Raw genomic sequence first — 7,579 nt, 5'->3', positions numbered from 1 at the left:
TTATAAAATATAAAATAAAATAAATCACTTGACCTGCTAAAAACTCAGCCTTTAAGATTCATCTTCTGAGGGAAAGAGCTGCATTTTTTTTCAGTTATTACACTTTATTCAAACAGACTTGAGCATTACAAAATCAAGAAACTAATTAATTATAATTGTGGCACACATATTTATACAATGCACACAAAAGTATTGTTCATGAATGTCTCAAGATCCATAGCACCAATAAATACTTGAACTTTTCTTTTGAAAATTCCAGTCCTCATTTCTTGCTTACAAATCATGACATCAATTAGTTATTTTAAATATCTCTCTGTAGGAAAAAATATACCAGAAATCAACAAAGATTGTTTTTGATCCTAGGACTCCAACTCATGTAGATGCTTCTGAGAGTTATCTAAAGCATTTGAACAATTTAATTTTAATAAATTCAAAACATGAAAATAAGATCATAGGGTATGAAGAACACAAGAAATACTGGTTTTATGGTATCTCAATTTAGTTTTCATTCAGTGAATACAAACATGACACGTAGACATTCAGTCACTTATCCTGCAAAACAATATATGCCAAGATCAACTTTGGAACACTTAGAAAAATCAAAATGATAAAGTATGCTCCTCATACTTCCTTAGCCTATTTGCTAGATACTCGAAGACCACCGCATACAAATGCACAAATGGGAACCTGTCACTCATCAAATCAAATGGTGAACTACTAATGAAGCAGTAAGATATTCTTCCTGACTTGAAAATTAAAGAGCTCCAGGTAAAAATACATTATTTCCCTCATGTGTTATCGTTGTATTTTGTGCAAAGTCCCAAGGCAAAGGTTGCTTCTGGCTTTATGAATTATCAGAGATGGCCTGTGTGGCTGACTTATCACAGGTCTTTTGTTCTTCTTTCCTGAGAAATCTTTAGCTTCTTCGGGAGGAGGCATATGAATTGGTTTCCATGGAACTGGTTTATAAAATGCTGGTTCTGGGTAAGAATTTCCACTGTAGAAGCCTGTAAGGTTTCCATTGGCATAACCATAGCTCTTGGCAGCTGGACGAGGTTTATTTTTCACATTTTCCAACCATTCCTTAAATTTTTTTCTGCTATTTCCTTTTCTTTCTTGTAACTCAGCTTGCCTTTGCTTTTCTTTTTCCTTTTCTTTCTTCTTCTTTTCACATTCTTCAGCATTTTTTTCTTCAGCCATTCCTGGTATTTTCCTTTTCCTTTTTCTTGCAAATGTTCTTTCTCTTGCTCCTTTGCTGCTTTTTCTTCCATTTCTTTACTGATTTTTTTTGTTCTCTTTCTTTTCTTTTTTCTGTTCATTCTTTTTCTGAACCCATTCCTTAAGCTTTTCTTCAGCAATTATTTTTCTTTTTTCTCGTTCTTCCATTTTTTTTTCTGTTTTCTAGCTGTTGATTTATTTCCTTCAGTGCTTTCTGTTGCAGTCGGTCACGTTCTTCTTTTTCTTTGCCAACAAACCACACTTCCCATGGTGTCAGGCTACTTTCTGGTAAGCGTACTTGTTTCTGATCTTTTGGAGTATCTTCTAATTTAACCTCACTGGCGCAGCCCTGTAATTCCATTTTTTTCAGGCCCGCCTCCTTGGCCTCTGCGTCCACGCCTTCTGCTTCATCATCACTATCATCTTCGCCAAACGGGAAGATCTGATCGCCAAGGGGAGACAACAGCGACATGGTGGAATTGCTGCAGCTCCGCGACAGCGACGGCGAGCCCATGGACTCCACTCCCTGACCCCCAACGTCTGACATGAGCAGCGCTAAGGCTTCAGAGGAATGCGTAGCCCTGGGCCTGCCGCCCCCAGGAAGCCCACTGTGAGACTGCAGAGAAGCGCACCTGCTGGCCTCACCGCCCACATCTGGCCCGCCTAGTTCAAACCAGAGGGGAAAGAGCTGTATTTTATGAAATTCACTTTTATTTCTTGTTGTTGTTGTTGTTACGTGTCACTGAGTTGTTTGCGACTAACAGCCCTAAACTCTGCTCTGTCCTGTGCCAATCCCACTGTCTCCAACACACCTATCCCGATTACCCCAGTCACTGAATCAATCCACCTCATAGCGGGCCTTCCCCTCCTGTGCTGTCCCTCCACCCTACCAAGCATGATGTCCCTCTCTAAGGACCACTCCCTCCTTACAACATGTCCAAAGTGGGTTAGATGGAGCCTCAGAATCCTTGTCTCCAAGGAGCCGCCCATTGTAACCTTCTCAAGGATGAATCTGTATGTTTTCCTAGCAGTCTATGGTACACTCAATACTCTTCTCCAGCACCACAGCTCAAAGGCATCAATTCTCCTTCTGTCCTCCCTAGTCATTGTTCAACTCTCTGACGCAAAACAAGTGATAGCAAAGACCATGGCCTATATCAGATGCACCTCAGTCTCCAGAGAGATATCATTACCCTTCAGTACTTTGGAGAGGTCCCTAACAGCAGATTTTCCCATGGCAATAAGTCTTAATTTCCTGGCTACTGGTGCTGAGTGTTGACCATGGAGCCAAGAAAACTAAAGCTGTGAATAATCTCAGTCTCTTCCCCATCCATCCTGATGCTGCCAACTGGTCTAGTGATGAGAATCTTTGTCTTCTTGACATTGAGCCTCAATCCATACTGAAGGCTGCAGTCCTCGACCCTCTGCAGCAAGCGCTTCAGGTCCTCCTCAGTTTCAGCAAGCAGGGTTGTGTCATCTGCATAATGCAGATTGTTGATAGATCTTCCACCAATCCTAACACCACACTTCTCCTCATAGAGGGCAGCCTCCCGAATAATCTGTTCTGCATACAGGTTGAAAAGGTAGGGAGACAGGACACATCCCTGGCGTACGCCCTTCCCAATTTTGAACCGTGCATTGTTTCCTTGTTCTGTTCTGACGACTGCCTCTTGGTCCACGTATAGGTTTTGCATTAGCATGATCAAGTGTTCTGGGATTCCCATACTTCTCAGAGTCAGCCACAGTTTGTTATGGTCCACACAGTCAAACGCCTCTTCATAATCAATGAAACACAGATAGACATGCTTCTAGTATTCCCTGCTTTCAGCTAAGATCCATCTAACATCAGCTACAATATCTCTAGTACCACGACCCCTTCTAAACCCAGCCTGGACTTCTGGCAGTTCTCTGCTGATGTGCTGTTCCAGTTGTTTTTGGATAATCTTCAGTAGAATCTTGCTTGCATATGAAATCAATGAGATTGTTCTGTAGTTTCCACACTCTGTTGGGTCACCTTTCTTTGGGATGGGAAGAAATATAGATCTCTTCCAGTCAGTTGTGCAGGTGGTTGTTCTCCAGATTTCTTGGCACATCTTGGTGAGCACATCCAGGGCAGCATCTCTTTACTGAAATATGTCAATTGGTGTTCCATCTATTCCTGGAACCTTATTTTTTTGCAGTTTATTTCTTAGAATCACTAATATATCATCTATCTTGAGGAAAATAAATATGTGTTCTGAAATAAAGTAAGGTTTTTAACATAGCTGATTAAACTTGTGTGAAGTTAAAAGATACATGAAGGGTTTATTTTTCTTCAGTCGTATATACTCATTGTTTTGCAGTTATTTACAAAATACAGGAAGGTTAGGTTTTCGTTCATAACTATGTCATGTTGCAGGTTTTTAATTTCATGACCTAAGGGAATTTCAGGTCCTTTAGAACTTATCTATCTATATCTAAGTTCTCAAGATAACATTTTTAGGGAATTTAATTGTGCTGAAACTGTACATGCAGAACGTGTACACGAACTAAGAAATAGATATTCTAGCAAAATTAGGGGATATTGCATGCATTAAATTCTGGAAAAGTGTTCATTAGACATGTATCTTTTCTTCATATCTACTCATTTGTTGTTGTTGTTGTTGATTGCTGTTGAGTCTAGCATGACTCACAGAGACCCTGTGAACAAAAGGCCTGAAACCTTTCTATAACTATTGTCATTTATTAAAGTTTATAGAGTTTCCAGAGGCATGTTGGTTTGAAAGTGTATGTCGCTCCTGCTTCCAAACCTGTCTTAAACTGGGATCTCTACCAAATGCTATCCACCATGGGTAGCTGTTATGGCATTTGGCACCTCAATGGCACAAGGTTCAACATCACAGCAAACCCAGGTTACCTCAGTACAGCATATTGACAGGAGTCCTGTACCGCTTAGAAGAATGTTCCTTCAAAATGTAACAACCAGCTTTTAAATATAAAGGCCCTCCCCGAGGTACTCAGTTTATATAGTGATCAAATAATCTGAAAATTGGATTATATGAGGAATAATGTGGCATCTGAATGGGAGGAAGACTCATAAACAAGAGATTTGAATTTTATCTCTTATCTCTATTTTTTTCCATTCTTTTGTTTTTATCTACAATGACCAAGATGGAATGTGGAAGAACAAATAGCTTAGAAAGCAAATGGATGGATATTTTTACTCCATGGATGTTTTACTCAAGAACATGTTGAACAACAGACTTCTATTTCCTACTTCACACAGGTGTATCATATGCTAATATTATTTCAGACTCTTAAAATCTAAAAATTAAGAGATATTTAGTGACACTGTGTTGTGTCTTATGACTATATTTGACGTATTAGGGTTCCTTAGACTCCTAGTTCCTTGTAACTCCAAGGACTACCACAGGAGGTTGGGGTCATGCTAAAGCAGGATGGACAATAAAGGAGGTCTCTTGAAACATAGGCTTGTGCCTTTCCTGAACTGTAATCAATGAAATAGTTTCCAAATCGATTTAGCAAACACAATTATAATCCCCAGAGTTCTCTTGGAAATTTACTAATAGTAGAAAAGGGGCTAAATATTTAGAAAAAAATTGCAAACTTTATAAGGATTGTGTTTGGATAGGAGTCCTGATAGAGCATTGATCAAGCACTTGGCTGCTAACCGAAAACAAAGGCAGTTATTGTCCACACGATAATGATTACCACTATATTAACACTATCGGCAGTTTTTCTCTGCATTGTCAAAAACAATCTAAGAAGTCTAGGATAAACTTTGTATCTCTCAGAAAATAGTGAAAGCTTGACTTTTTTTTTTCAAACCATAAAAATTTAAGTGCAAGATGAAAATAATAACAGAATAAGCTCATTGTGTTCTAAGACTTTAAAAACTTTGTTGTTCAGTAATAATCTTATTTATGGTGGAAAAGAAATCAGAGAACCTTCAAATAGATTCTGAAGATTAATGGAAATTTAATATCAAGTTATATAATTTAAATAATAAAAATAGTTGCCTCTATAAACAAAATGATAGCATACAATAGTTTTATTTGACATTTCTAGGTTGATTACATTTTTTATATTTTTTTCACAATAATAATGAAATGGCAAAGATCTTTTATGTCTCTAGGTGTGTTAAATTCTAAGTAGTTCATTTTGTGGTTGGCTATTGTAAATGCAAATTCTTTCCTTGTTTCCTTTTCCGTGCTTACTTTATTATTATAGAGAAATTAAAGTGATTTTTGTACATTGATCTTATATCTTGTCATTCTACTAAATTGGTCTGTTGTTGTTGTTGTTGTTATGTGCCATCGAGTCTCTTGTGACTCATAGAGACCCTATGTACAACAACTCTAAACTCTGCTTTGTCCTGTACCAGTCTCATTGTCTCTGACACACTCATCCCAATTGCCCCAGTCACCAAATCGATCCACTTCCCAGAGGGCCTTCCCCTCCTGTACCTGCCCTCCACCTTCCCAAGCATGATGTCCCTCCTTAAAACATGTCTAAGGTACGTCAGACAAAGCCTCAGAATCCTTGCCTCCAAGGATCAGCCCGGTTTAACCCTCTCCTGAATGAATCTGTTTATTTTCTTAGCAGTCCATGGTACCCTCAACACTCTTCTCCAACACCAAACCTCAAAAGCATCAATTCTCCTGTCCTCCCTGGTCATTGTTCAGCTCTCTGACGGTCTAACAATTTTTGTTGTTGTTGTTGAATTTTGGGGCTTTTCTGTGTACACCATCATATCATCTGCATAAAGCAACTGTTTCATTACCTCTTTGCTAGTTTTAATGCCTCTTATTTCATTCTTTTGTCTTATTTACCTACTTATAATTTCCAATAAAATATTGAATAGAAATGGTGACAGCTGGCGTCTTTTCCTGGTCCCTGGTAAGTTTGGTGCTTCCTCAAAAAGCTGAACATAGAAATTCCATATGACCCAGCTATTCCACTACTTGGAATATACCCTGAGAAAATGAGAGCTGAGGCACAAACTGAGATTTGAAATGTTCATAGAAGCATTATTCACCAGCACAAGCTCATGGATACAGCCCAAATGTTCATTCACAAATGAATGGATTGAGAAATTATGGTACATTCACAAATGAATGGATTGAGAAATTATGGTACAGTCACACAATGGAATACTATGCAACATGCAGGAGCAATAACTTTGTAAATTATTACCTAACTCAAGAGGGACTGGAGAGCGTTATGCTGAGTGAATTAACTCAGTCCCATGAGGATAAATGTTATATAAGACCATTGTTGTAGAATCAGTAAAAGTATCCAGGAGGGGTGGGGAAGGCTGGAAGCAGAGGGATGTGGACAAGCAGAGGGAGGATGGGATTAATCATCGGTTTGTACAATTTGATGGGTGGTGAGGTGAGGGAAATTGAAAGAATTTGTTCAAATTTGTATTAGAATTTTTTAATTAAACTAATGAAAAAAAGTCAACTTGGGGAGAGGGAAAGGGAGGGAGAGGGGGTAAATGTACAACAATGAATTAATAAAAATCTAACTTTCCGTAAACATTTTTTTTAACTTTTGTTAAAATGACAAAACTTTATTTTAAAAAAACACAATAAAAAATTTCTAAACTTATTTCTCAATGGCACTCTGTTGCATAGAAGGTCACTGAGAAATATATTATTATAAATAACATTTAATATGTTAATAACTTTAAATATGTTAATATATGTTGTTGTTGTTGTTAAGTGCCTTTGGGTCGTAGACAACTCATAGCAACCCTGTGAATGAAAGACCTGGACACCTGTATAACTTTCGTCCTTTCTCCAGGTTCACAGGGTTTCGAGATGCAAGCTATTACGGATGTGGATGCCACTCCTGCTCCCAAGCTTGTTTTAACCGTGGAGTTCCACCAAACACTGTCCACCATGGGTAACCATGCTTGCATTTTTCTCATCAGTGTCACAGTGTTCTGCTTCACAGCAACCACAAGTTACCTCTGTATAGCAAGTGAACATACCAGGGTTATATGATCTAGAAGAATGTTTCACCAAAAACAATTAAAGGCAGACCCAAGGGCTGTGGAGTAGAGTTACCCACCTTTGGCATGGAAGCATAACTTTCTGTCCAGTAGACCAAATGATCTTTCTCTATGCTGTTGTTGTTGTTAAGTGTCATCGAGTCATAGGCAACTCATAGTGACCCTATGAATGAAAGACCTGGACACCTGTATAACTTTCCTCCTTTCTCCAAGTTCAAACTTCCCTTGCCTCACTGCCACCAAGAGGAGCCATCAGCAAGATGCCAGCCATCCAGCCAGTTAGCCGGCTGACTTCCAGACTGATGTTATTATATATAATATGTTGTTGTTGTTGTTGTTGTT

General features: G+C 38.6%; 1 pseudogene; it reads right to left on the bottom strand.

Annotated features, from left to right (window-relative positions):
* Window positions 1–795: 795 nt before the first annotated feature.
* LOC102865149 overlaps window positions 796–7,579 on the bottom strand; it is a 165,734-nt pseudogene continuing 158,950 nt past the window's right edge.

The sequence above is a fragment of the Elephantulus edwardii genome, unplaced genomic scaffold (assembly GCF_000299155.1).
Source record: "Elephantulus edwardii isolate Elephantulus edwardi_28Jun2011 unplaced genomic scaffold, EleEdw1.0 scaffold00112, whole genome shotgun sequence".
Lineage (NCBI taxonomy): Eukaryota > Metazoa > Chordata > Mammalia > Macroscelidea > Macroscelididae > Elephantulus > Elephantulus edwardii.
The sequence above is the reverse complement of the archived record's forward strand: the minus strand, read 5'-3'. Positions and strand labels throughout refer to the sequence as shown.